The sequence below is a fragment of the Lepidochelys olivacea genome (assembly GCF_965140295.1).
Source record: "Lepidochelys olivacea isolate rLepOli2 genome assembly, chromosome: 5".
NCBI classification, from domain to species: Eukaryota; Metazoa; Chordata; order Testudines; family Cheloniidae; genus Lepidochelys; species Lepidochelys olivacea.
In genome coordinates this window covers 3,029,117-3,040,524 of record NC_140415.1, presented here as the reverse complement: position 1 = coordinate 3,040,524, position 11,408 = coordinate 3,029,117, and positions in this window count along the sequence as shown.

Below are 11,408 nucleotides of genomic sequence, written 5' to 3'. Positions count from 1 at the left end.
TCTCAAGCAGGTTGACTGGGAAAGCGGGACAAGTTTTTAATGATCTGGAGGAGGGTGGTGCTAAGGTGTATAAGAAATGTACAGAAAATGTATTGAGAGGCTTAAGATCACCCCAAGTCCTATCAATTGAAATACAGAAATCTTCAAATGTTTGACAGCATCACTCGTGTGGCATATGTGGACAAGATGTGTAATTATATGAACAATGGATAGTAGGGGAAGGGGCTGAAGGTCGCTCTGACAAGTTGTTTGACTTGATGGCAGAAGAACAATTATAGTGGACAGTCACCGATGAGGTAAAAGCAGCCATCCATGGCGAAAAACCTTCCACCGCTTTGGAAACAGCAGACATTGCTGATGAATGTACTGAGTCAGTCCAGGGCTCGTGGGGGGCACAAACCTCAGGGGAAGGAAAATCCTCCTGTTCCCCAGGGTAAGAGGGAGGAGGGTTTAGGAATAAACCTACTCCCAACTTTGTTAAAAAACCTCAGGGGAGCCCAGATTCTAAAAACTCTTGCCCTAAGGGAAGGAAGGTCTTCTGCTGCCACCGTGAGGCCTCCTGGCCATATCAAACCAAATTGCCCAACACTTAATGTCACCCACAATCTGCATCCACAGCCCCCACCGTGAGTGCCAAGGCTACCCCCTTGATCCCAAAGCAGATTGCAGAGGAGGAGATTGGGCCCATAAACTCCATTTGGACTGAGTCTTGGGAAGGTGGAGAAGAGTTTATTAAGAGTGCAAGAATGAATGGCATTGAATGTACTGGGTGGAGAGACACTGCGTCGCACGTCACCTTGGTTAAGCGACGTTTGGTCGGGGAAGAGGACAGACTTCCTGGCAAAAGCCTTACTATTAGCTGTGGATGAATTTTCTATGACCGCACCTCTAGCTACAGGCCACCTCATGTGGGAAGATTTTACGGGTGATGTAGTGGTTGGCACCAGAAATTTGCTACCTGATGCTATTTTAATAGATAATAACATTTTAGCCACGTCTAAGCGTATTAATGTTGTAGTCAGGTCCCATAGAGAGCGTGGATCTGATTCACCTGCTTTGGCTGTGGGTCGGCATCATTTTGTAGCGTAGACTTCCCCGGAGGAGGAATTTGAAAATTCTTCTGTTGTGCCGGAGTCTGGTCTGGGCTTAGGTGAAAAGCAAAAGGAGTTTGTGGCTTCCCCGGAAGCGGACCCTTCTCTGGAACAAGGGACAGTTGCAGCTCAGAATGATGCCCCAGCTGGGGAAGGAAAAGGTCGATTTGTTTTGGTAGGTTTGTTGTATAGGGAGGGTCCTAGCAGGAAAAAGAGGATGGCTGGGAAGGTGTGCAAGTAGGCACCTGTACCTGAGAACACAGGAGGGACTTGCTGAACGCAGCTCATGATCGTCCATTTGCAGGAGTGGACAAGGCCTGTGACAGGCTGAACCAGAATTTCTATTGGCCTCACCAGTTTGAGGCAGGAAAAGATGACTGTCAGAGTAGTGCCTTATGCCAGAAGCATAAGAGATTAAAGGGCCCCTGCAAAGCCCCATGGCAGCCTTTGCCCATTATTAAACAGGCAGTTACCAGAGTGTCTGTAGATCTGTGGGACCTCTCACTAACCCTTCCAGGAATGGAAAGAGAGATTTTTGTTGTGCTGGTTTCTCCCACCAGATACCCTGAAGCCAGCAGGTATTGAAGCTGCAACAGTGGCTACAGCTTTATTCAACTGTGTAGGTTTTCTCAGAGAAATCTTGACAGACGGTGGTGCAAATCTCATGTCTGCAGTCTCTGAACAACGCTGGCACTTATATGGAGTGAAGCATGTAAAGGCTGCTCCCTATCACCCTGCAACTAATGGGCTTATGGAAAGATTTAATGGTACTTTAAAAGCTATGCTAAGAACGTGTGTGTCCAGGCATGAGATCGATTTGGACGTGTTTCTCCCTTATCTTCTATCTGCCTACAGAAGTGTTCCCCAAGAATCTATTGGCTTTGCCCACTTTGATCTACTGTAAGGGAGGCAGGGGAGGGGACCCCTAGACTTGACTGGTGGCTCTTAGGAGGGCTGTACCGAGGAAACAGGACAGCCCATAGGGGAGTATGTCACTTGTTTTAAGGAGAATGTACAGGTTATGATGAATTTAGTGCAAGGGAACCTGAAAAAAGTCAGAAAGTTTAGTATGATTGGCCTGCTGGAGACAGATCAGTTCCAGTTTGGTCTCCCTTGTTCACCAGGGTCCATGCCCTGTCTGGACCTTGATCCAGCATGCAGGGACATCTGGCGTGTGAATAATACAGTGCAAGCAAACATATGCCATAATACCAGTAATCACAAGTGGCAGCTGAGTGAATTTGCCCTGCAGACCACACACCAGCTTCCCTGGGCCGCCTTAGCCTGGCTGGAGGCTTTCAGAGCCGTGTCTGAGCACTCACACTGAATGAGTCCCACTCCCTTTTCATTGGTCCATTGCTCTTTGACTGCTCGCCATAACCATGGAACCGATTCCAACTCTGGTGGAAGCCTATACCCCTGACCACCCAGCCCCAGGCTCCTAGTCCAAGCTACCTAGCTGCGAGGGTGCCCCAGCGGGCAGGTCTGTCCCTAGCTAGTTGATGGTTCCAAAAGCTGGCCCCTGGCACATGGGGGCAGCACGGGTTCTGTGGCTGATCACAGGGTCCTACTAAGGGGTTAAGCACAAGCCTCTCTCCTCCATTTCTGGTAAAAAGTCACTCCTTGCTCGGCGCCAGGCCAGCCCAGCATAACAGAATAGTACATAGTTTAATAGTAAACATGGAACAGCAGGCCAGGGACTTTCCACAGTTTTGCCACTGCGCCCGGTGACTTCAAAGACCAAATGCAATAACACTGTGTTGGGTCACCATGTTTTTCCCTGGGACATTCCCCCGGCATCCCTTCCTCTCCCTGTCCCCAGGTGGTCTTCCCTCTGCCTGGCAGCTCTAGCCCCCTGGGGGGTCTCACTCTTTCCTTTCCCTCTTACCTTGCTCTCTGGTTGTCTTGGGTCTCTCCCACTCAGCCATGCACACACTGTCTATCTACGGTCTATCTATTATCACCGTATCCAAATGCCATGCTGCAATGAAAGCTAGCCTGGGCTCTGATTGCATGGCAATATCCTCCCCGCCATCTTCAGCCCATGTGCGCATTTTGTTGGCTTCTTCCTCCTTCTTTCTTTGTCTTATGTCTTTGCCCCTGGCATCCACTACAGGGTGGTCCTGAGACAGAATGCGGGTCTGGTTGGAGAGTCCCTCTGCAGAGTTGTAAATGGCCAGGATGCCTTTGGGGTCACTCCGCTCAGTCTGATCTGTGCTGGGTAGATCAGGAGTAGGACATTACATTGAACCTGAGAAGGGAACTGATCTTCAACCCTGGGGTGGATATCTGGGACACAAACAACCTCCTCGCTCTCCTCCCTCTGCCATCACCTCCTCTGTGGAGATCAAGGCTTTCAACTGTCCCATCTAGACACTGAGTTGACTCCCAAGAGGTGATTGCACCCTGGAATCATCCAGACCAGCCTGGAGGAGAAATCCACTCGGCTTCAAGAGCAACACACTGAGTAGCTAGCAGAACAGGACACCAGACTGCTCTCTCCACCCTCGGTCACCTACACCAGTCGCCATGGACCACTGACACAGGGCAGAAGACTTGGGCATCCATTCTGTTCTGAGTCCCACTGACAGAAATGGGAGACATTCTAGCCATGAAGGGAGCCAGGATAACGTCGTCCACCCGCCAACTGCTCGGAAAAATCATAGCAGGGCCAGCTCTTTCCTACTATAGAGCCCCGACTGCACAATCTGAATCTCCACTGCGGGCATCCCCTGCTGCGAGCACTGGGGATGCCAGGTGCAATATGGCACGAGGGAGCAAACGACATGGATGCATGAGTAACACAGCTGTTTGGAGGGGAACTTTGCTGGGCTCTGGAGAGTGTCATCCTCCTCCACCTTTCCCATCCCCTAGTAGCTGCGTCTCTCAACATGAAAACATCAGCTGCATCCATGACAGACTCAGAAGGCCCAAAGAAGTGAAGTAATGTAGAAAGCAGTGCCCATCCCGCATGGAGCGTGGCTCCGTCACACATACGGGGACTTGCAGGAAGGTTTGAATCACTCTCTGGGAAGCAGACCCCTGTGACTAATGGATGGAGAAAGCCCCCTGGGTTCCTCAGACTACAGTCAGAGTTGCAACCAGGCTGAGGCATGCAGCAGTCCTGTCAGCTCTCAGAAATGTCACACTGGGCGCGCCCTTCCCCTTCACCCTTCCCAGAATCACTGAGAAGAAGATGGTGACCAGAACCCAATAATGGGTGACCCAGGTGCATCTCCTCCACCTTCAGGCCATAATGTGTCCTCCAGCCATCACGTGGCTGCACAGCCTTGGACACATCCCTACGCATAGATACTCAGATAGCGATGATGCAGCTCCCTCTGCCCAGGGTTGATGAACAATCTCACTTGGGAATGTCAGGGCAGCATGGCTCGGTAGTGTGAGGAATGCATCCGCCATGACAAGAGATCATGATGGACATTAAAATATTGCAGTTTGCACCCAAAATGCCAATGAAGTCAATCAACTCCAGAAACTACTCTGTGGGCATGAGACACCCATCACTCATCACAGATATGCAACCACTTATAGGGGAGAATGTGTCAGCTGTTTAAAAGAGCAGAGGAACGCCAGACCACAGTTTAAATTAAAAACCCACAAAGAATCCCATAGCCAACTGAAATTGTGGAGGGGATTTTAAGCAGGGAGAATGTCACTACTCCCGCTGGGCCAGGGCACCGTGGTGTCCTTCGAAAAGTACCAAGGATCATTTCATGTTCACGGAGTCCTCTGGGCTTTGGTTTAACCGCTCGCCCGAGAGCAGCTGACCTTTACATGTGCATGTTTAACCGCAGAACAGAAAAGGCTGCCAAATAAAATGAACAAAGCAAAGAAGACAAAAGCTGCAGGGAGTAGCCACCACACAATGGCTTGTTCTTGCTGTCAGTGCCGCCCAGGCTGGCTGGCAAGGCACAGTTGTCACTCAAGAGCATTTACTTAAGGATTCTGCACAAGAAAAGCAAAGGCACCCAGAGAACTTGGCTCTTTCGAGGCCCTTCCCCACCCCCCTTCCCCTTTGTTTGTTTCCTCCCCAGAGATTTGATGACACCCTGGCACTACCATGCCGCTAGCCTCAGGGTCGAACATGCCTAGATCTGTTTTTGTTATCGCTTTGCAGTCAGCTGTGGAGCTCACAATGAATATATCCCACCCACATAGCCTGCGGGGCCTCGGGGGAAGGCAAGTCACCAAGGTGTGTGCGAGGGAAGGACATGCCAGCTGACTTAACAGAAAAATACACAAGGCCTCCTCCTTCTCCAGGCCACATGCAGGCCAGACCCCTGCCACCCAGGGCCTGAGCCTGCAGAGGGTTGTCAACTTTCTACTCGCACAAAACCGAACACCCTTGCCCCGCCCCTGCCCCACCCCTCCTCTGAGGCCCCGCCCATTTTCTGAGACCCCACCCCCGCTCACTCCATCCCGCCTCCCTCTGTCGCTCGCTCTCCCCACCCTCACTCACTTAGGGGGTTGGGGTGCAGGGGAGTAAGGGCTCTGGGGTGGGGCCAGAAATGAGGAGTTCGGGGAGCAAGTTCTCCGGGCAGGGACTGTCTCCCTCCGTGTCTGCACGGTGATCTCAGCTGAGCGGGGCCTTCTAGGTGCTAAATACCAGGTGTCCTCCCTGTCCTGCTCACCACATTCTACCTCGTACCTGCTGTGCACCAGCCCTGGGCAGGATCGGGCACAAAGTCGTGTGGGTGAGACATAGAATCATAGAATATCAGGGTTGGAAGGGACCTCAGGAGGTCATCTAGTCCAACCCCCTGCTCGAAGCAGGACCAATCCCCAACTAAATCATCCCAGACAGGGCTTTGTCAAGCCGGGCCTTAAAAATATCTAAGGAAGGAGATTCCACCACCTCCCTAGGGAACCCATTCCAGTGCTTCACCACCCTCCTCGTGAAAACGTTTTTCTTAATGTCCAACCTAAACCTCCCCCACTGCAACTTGAGACCATTACTCCTCGTTCTGTCATCAGCTAACACTGAGAACAGTTTAGATCCATCCTCTTTGGAACCCCCTTTCCAGTACTTGAAAGCAGCTATCAAATCCCTCCTCACTCTTCTCTTCTGCAGACTAAATAAGCCCAGTTCCCTCAGCCTCTCCTCGTAAGTCATGTGTTCCAGTCCCCTAATCATTTTTGTTGCCCTCCACTAGACTCTTTCCAATTTTTCCACGTCCTTCTTGTAGTGTGGGGCCCAAAACTGGACACAGTACTCCAGATGAGGCCTCACCAATGTTGAATAGATGGGGACGATCACGTCCCTCGATCTGCTGGCAGTGCTCCTACTTATACATCCCAAAATGCCATTGGCCTTCTTGGCAACAAGGGCACACTGTTGACTTATGTCCACCTTCTCGTCCACTGTAACCCCTAGGTCCCTTTCTGCAGAACTGCTGCCGAGCCATTCGGTCCCTAGTCTGGAGCGGTGCATGGGATTCTTCCGTCCTAAGTGCAGGACTCTGCACTTGTCCTTGTTGAACCTCATCAGATTTCTTTTGGCACAATCCTCTAATTTGTCTAAGTCCCTCTGTATCCTATCCCTACCCTCCAGCGTATCTACCACTCCTCCCAGTTTAGTGTCATCTGCAAACTTGCTGAGAGTGCAATCCACACCATCCTCCAGATCATTTATGGAGATATTGAACAAAACCGGCCCCAGGACCGACCTTTGGGGCACTCCACTTGATACCGGCTGCCAACTAGACATGGAGTCATTGATCACTACCCGTTGAGCCTGACAATCTAGCCAACTTTCTATCCACCTTATAGTCCATTCATCCAGCCCATACTTCTTTAACTTGCTGGCAAGAATACTGTGGGAGACAGTGTCAAAAGCTTTGCTAAAGTCAAGGAACAACACGTCCACCGCTTTCCCCTCATCCACAGAGCCAGTTATCTCATTATAGAAGGCAATTAGATTAGTCAGGCATGACTTGCCCTTGGTGAATCCATGTTGACTGTTCCTGATCACTTCCCTCTCCTCTAAGTGCTTCAGAATTGATTCCTTGAGGACCTGCTCCATGATTTTTCCAGGGACTGAGGTGATGCTGACTGGCCTGTAGTTCCCAGGATCCTCCTTCTTCCCTTTTTTAAAGATGGGCACTACATTAGCCTTTTTCCAGTCCTCCGGGACCTCCCCCGATCGCCATGAGTTTTCAAAGAGAATGGCCAATGGCTCTGCAATCACATCCGCCAACTCCTTCAGCACTCTCGGATGCAGCGCATCCAGCCCCATGGACATGTGCTCGTCCAGCTTTTCTAAATAGTCCCGAACCACTTCTTTCTCCACAGAGGGCTGGTCACCTCCTCCCCATGCTGTGCTGCCCAGTGCAGCAGTCTGGGAGCTGGCCTTGTTCGTGAAGACAGAGGCAAAAAAAGCATTGAGTACATTAGCTTTTTCCACATCCTCTGTCACTAGGTTGCCTCCCTCATTCAGTAAGGGGCCCACACTTTCCTTGACTTTCTTCTTGTTGCTAACACACCTGAAGAAACCCTTCTTGTTACTCTTAACATCTCTTGCTAGCTGCAATTCCAGGTGTGATTTGGCCTTCCTGATTTCACTCCTGCATGCCCGAGCAATATTTTTAGACTCTTCCCTGCTCATTTGTCCAATCTTCCACTTCTTGTAAGCTTCATGTAAGAGACATGCCGGGCAGGAGCTGAGAGTGGAGCGAGCACCCACCTGTTTGCTTTCTGCAGCACCTGCCCTGTCCTGGACAGAGGGCCAGCGGGGGGTTCCATGTGGTCCAGCAATGGGAGCTGTGTTCCCCACACACTCGGGGGGAGCCTGGCATTTGGAATGAGCCCGATATGACGAAGTGGGACTGTTCTTAATGTTTCCTGTGAATAGTGTGGGGGTGCCTCAGTTTCCTCTAGGCAGTTCTTAAGTATCTAGGTCGTGGTTGTAAGGGTGTATGATCACTGCAGAGCCCTAGAGGGCAGGTGTGTGCAGGGGTCTGGACACAGAGAATGGCCGACACCCTGTTTCCTGGCAACTGATGGCCGGGTCCCTTCCCCACTGCAAGGTGAGAGCTAAAGGGTTGGAGAACAAAGGAATCAGGTGCCCTCCTGGCCCGGGAAAGGAACAAAGCCCAGAGGAGGAGGGGCTGGAGAGAGTTTTCAGTTTGGGGGCTGGCTAGGACATGGAGTGAAGGGCAGACAGGGTTGTCTGGCTCACTGCCCCCCAAAATGGACCCAGCTGAGGGGTCCTGTTGTCTGCACCTGCAAGCTCTGTGTTAGACCATGTTCCTGTCGTCTAATAAACCTCTGTTTTACTGGCTGGCTGAGAGTCACGTCTGACTGCGAAGTTGGGGTTCAGGACCCTCTGGCTTCCCCAGGACCCCGCCTGGGCGGACTCGCTGTGGGAAGCGCACAGACAGGCAGAGGATGCTGAATGTGCCAAGGTCAGACCCAGGAAGGTGGAAGCCGTGTGAGCTGTGTGTCCTGAAGACAGGCTGCTCACAGGAAGGCAACTGCCCTAGAGTCCTGACTGGCTTCATGGGGAGCAGTTCCAGAGCATCGCCCAGGGACTCCATGAGAACTGGTGGTAAAAGTGGGATCTACTGCACCCCATGGATGGCACTTCCTGCAGTAAATGACGGGGGAGCAGTAAAACGAAGGGGGATTGACGAGGACCAGGCATGCTGTAGATTCAGAGAGAGATGGTTTCAGGGGGCGGTTAACCCCTGGGAGTGTGTGACCAGAGAGAAGGACTTTTGCAGTAACAGGGTTCCCCTGGGGATTGCAGCGAGCGGTCCCAGGGGTGGAGGAGTCTGCAGCTCAACCCTGGCAAAGAGGTGGTGACCTCGAGAAGGGCTGGCACACTAGGGGTTCTCCCTGGAAACCGTGGGGAGCTGAGAGCACACAGGCCTGTGAGTCCACAACAACTTGGGAAGAGCGGAGTGATGGCCTGTCACCGTCTCCTGAAGAAGGACATTGTAACCCTGTGCAGAAAGAGAGGGTTGAGCGTTGGAAAGTTCACCAAGGCACAGTTCATCGTGCAGCTGGAGGAGGATGACCGCTCTAAGGGACAGATTCCTGACCCCAAATGGGGCTAAAGCAGGATCTGGGAGCAGCTGGAGTGGGAGCCAGGCATCGCCAAGACTCCTGTCCCCGACCAGACGGGGGTCTTCGCGATCGGGTTCCCCATCGGGGGATCGGAGACGGACGGGATTGGAGCTGAGTCCGAGAGAGCCAGAGGACTGTGAGAGACAGCGAGAGCCCGAGAAAATGCTGCAGAAGCAGCAGCAGCATGAACTGGCGGTGGGGGAGCGGAGACCTCCCCGGGGTGAGTAGGGATAGACCCTGGGGGGCCAGTTCCGCAGGGAACATCGAGACTAAATTGCTGCCCCTAGTTAAGGAGGGGGGGATGTGGATGCCCACCTCACTGCCTTTGAGCAGGCTGGCGATTTGAACCAGGGGGACCCTGCGGAAAAGCCCCGGTGTCTAGCTCCCTTGCTGGGTCCCAAGGCCGTAGACTCCGTCAGCCAGATGGGTGGGGAGGTGGACAGGCTCCCACTCCTGACCCCAACCTATATGTCTGTGTGGAGTTTCCTGGGGCCAGGCCCCTCGGACCCCCAGTGGGAGCGGAAGGTGATGATCAATGGGGAAACATTCCTGGTGTTGGGGATACTGGGACATGGCCACTAGGTAACTCGAGGGGATGGAAGATCACGAGTGTTGATGAAGCCCCCTCGCACTAGGCCCAGGTGTCCTTGGCCCCCCCGCCCCCCACCTGGAGACACTTGCAGCAGCTCTGCGTACTAGGCCCAAGTGTCCTTGGCCCCCCCGCCTGGAGGCACACACAGCAGTTATGCTGAGGATCTGCAACAATACGTTGCAGAGTCAGACTGCCTGAAACTAAGCAAGGCCACACAGGGGAGATATGGAAGAACAATGCTGAATAAAGCAGCTTTATGTAGAGTTTAACAAATGATACAGAGAACCAGGGAACTAGCTGGGAACTGGATTGGCTGGCTATATGGATACTTAGGGCAGCTTGCTATTGGATAAGTATGATGGGAAAAAGGATGTATAAAAGCCTGTGTAACTTCCTGCTCTGGGTACAGGATTTGAGATTCAAATCTCCCTGTACCTTTTTGAAGCTTCAAATAAACTTTTCTGCTTCTCCACCCCGTTGTGATTATTGGGTGTAGCACACCGGGTTGCGAACCAACTCAAGCTGTTGTTCAGCCTCTCGGCACTCTCTCGGCACTGGGCTCAGGCTACCTGCCTGCCTGTAACCAGACCCCTGGGGCTCCCTGCCCCCTTGCACACTGGAGAGGGGGCTCAGGCTGACTCTGATGCAGTGAGGAAAGCAGGGAGCTCACTGCCTACCCCCACTGGGACAGCAAGGGCAGCGCTGAGCACAATGGGAGCTGAGACCCCAGCTGAGTGGGGGGAGACACAGGCAGGGGATCTGTGGGGAGTGGCAAGGTGCTGGGTAAGGAAAGTCTGGATGAGCCTAGGCAGCCTTGTGAGCTGATGGCTATGTCTAGTCAGCAGGGTGGGAAGGCGAGGAGAGTGGGAGATGAGAGTCCCTGGACCTTACCTGTTAGCTGGGTGGAGAATTGGGACAGTGAAGGAAATGGGTCTGTGTCTGTCAGGGGTATTGACTTGCCTATGGAGGGAGCTACCCCGATCTCCAAGCAGTTGTCTGTGACCAGCCTTGTATGCTGGGACAAGGGGAAAGAGATCCCAAGCTGTGTGTCTGGGAAAGGAGAAAGTGTGTCCAGCTCTTCTTTGTCTGTGGAGCAGACAGAAGGGGCCTTTCAGCCTGTGATGGTTGAGGGGAGTGCAGTTGTCTCAGAGTTGGTTCTGGATTCAGCTAAAGCCCAGGAAGGGAAGGGTCCTAAGTTTGTGTCTGCTCGGGAAAATGGCCCTGTAACTAGGTCGCATCCAGTTAGTGTCTATGTAAAATCCCAGAGCCCAGACAATTCTGGTGCTTGTATTTTGCCTGTTGCTAGTGTGTGGCTGGGAAAGGGTGTCGCAACTCTGTCTAATCAGGGTGAGATCCTAGCCAGGGCACAAGGAGAGCATGAAGGTGATGTGATTGTGTTACCTACTGAGGTGTGGAAACCTGTAGCAAGAAGGAAAAGATTCCTGAACTTGTGTCAGGTTTCAGAGTAACAGCCATGTTAGTCTGTATTCGCAAAAAGAAAAGGAGTACTTGTGGCACCTTAGAGACTAACCAATTTATTTGAGCATGAGCTTTCGTGAGCTACAGCTCACTTCAGCAGATGCATCCGATGAAGTGAGCTGTAGCTCACGAAAGCTTATGCTCAAATAAATTGGTTA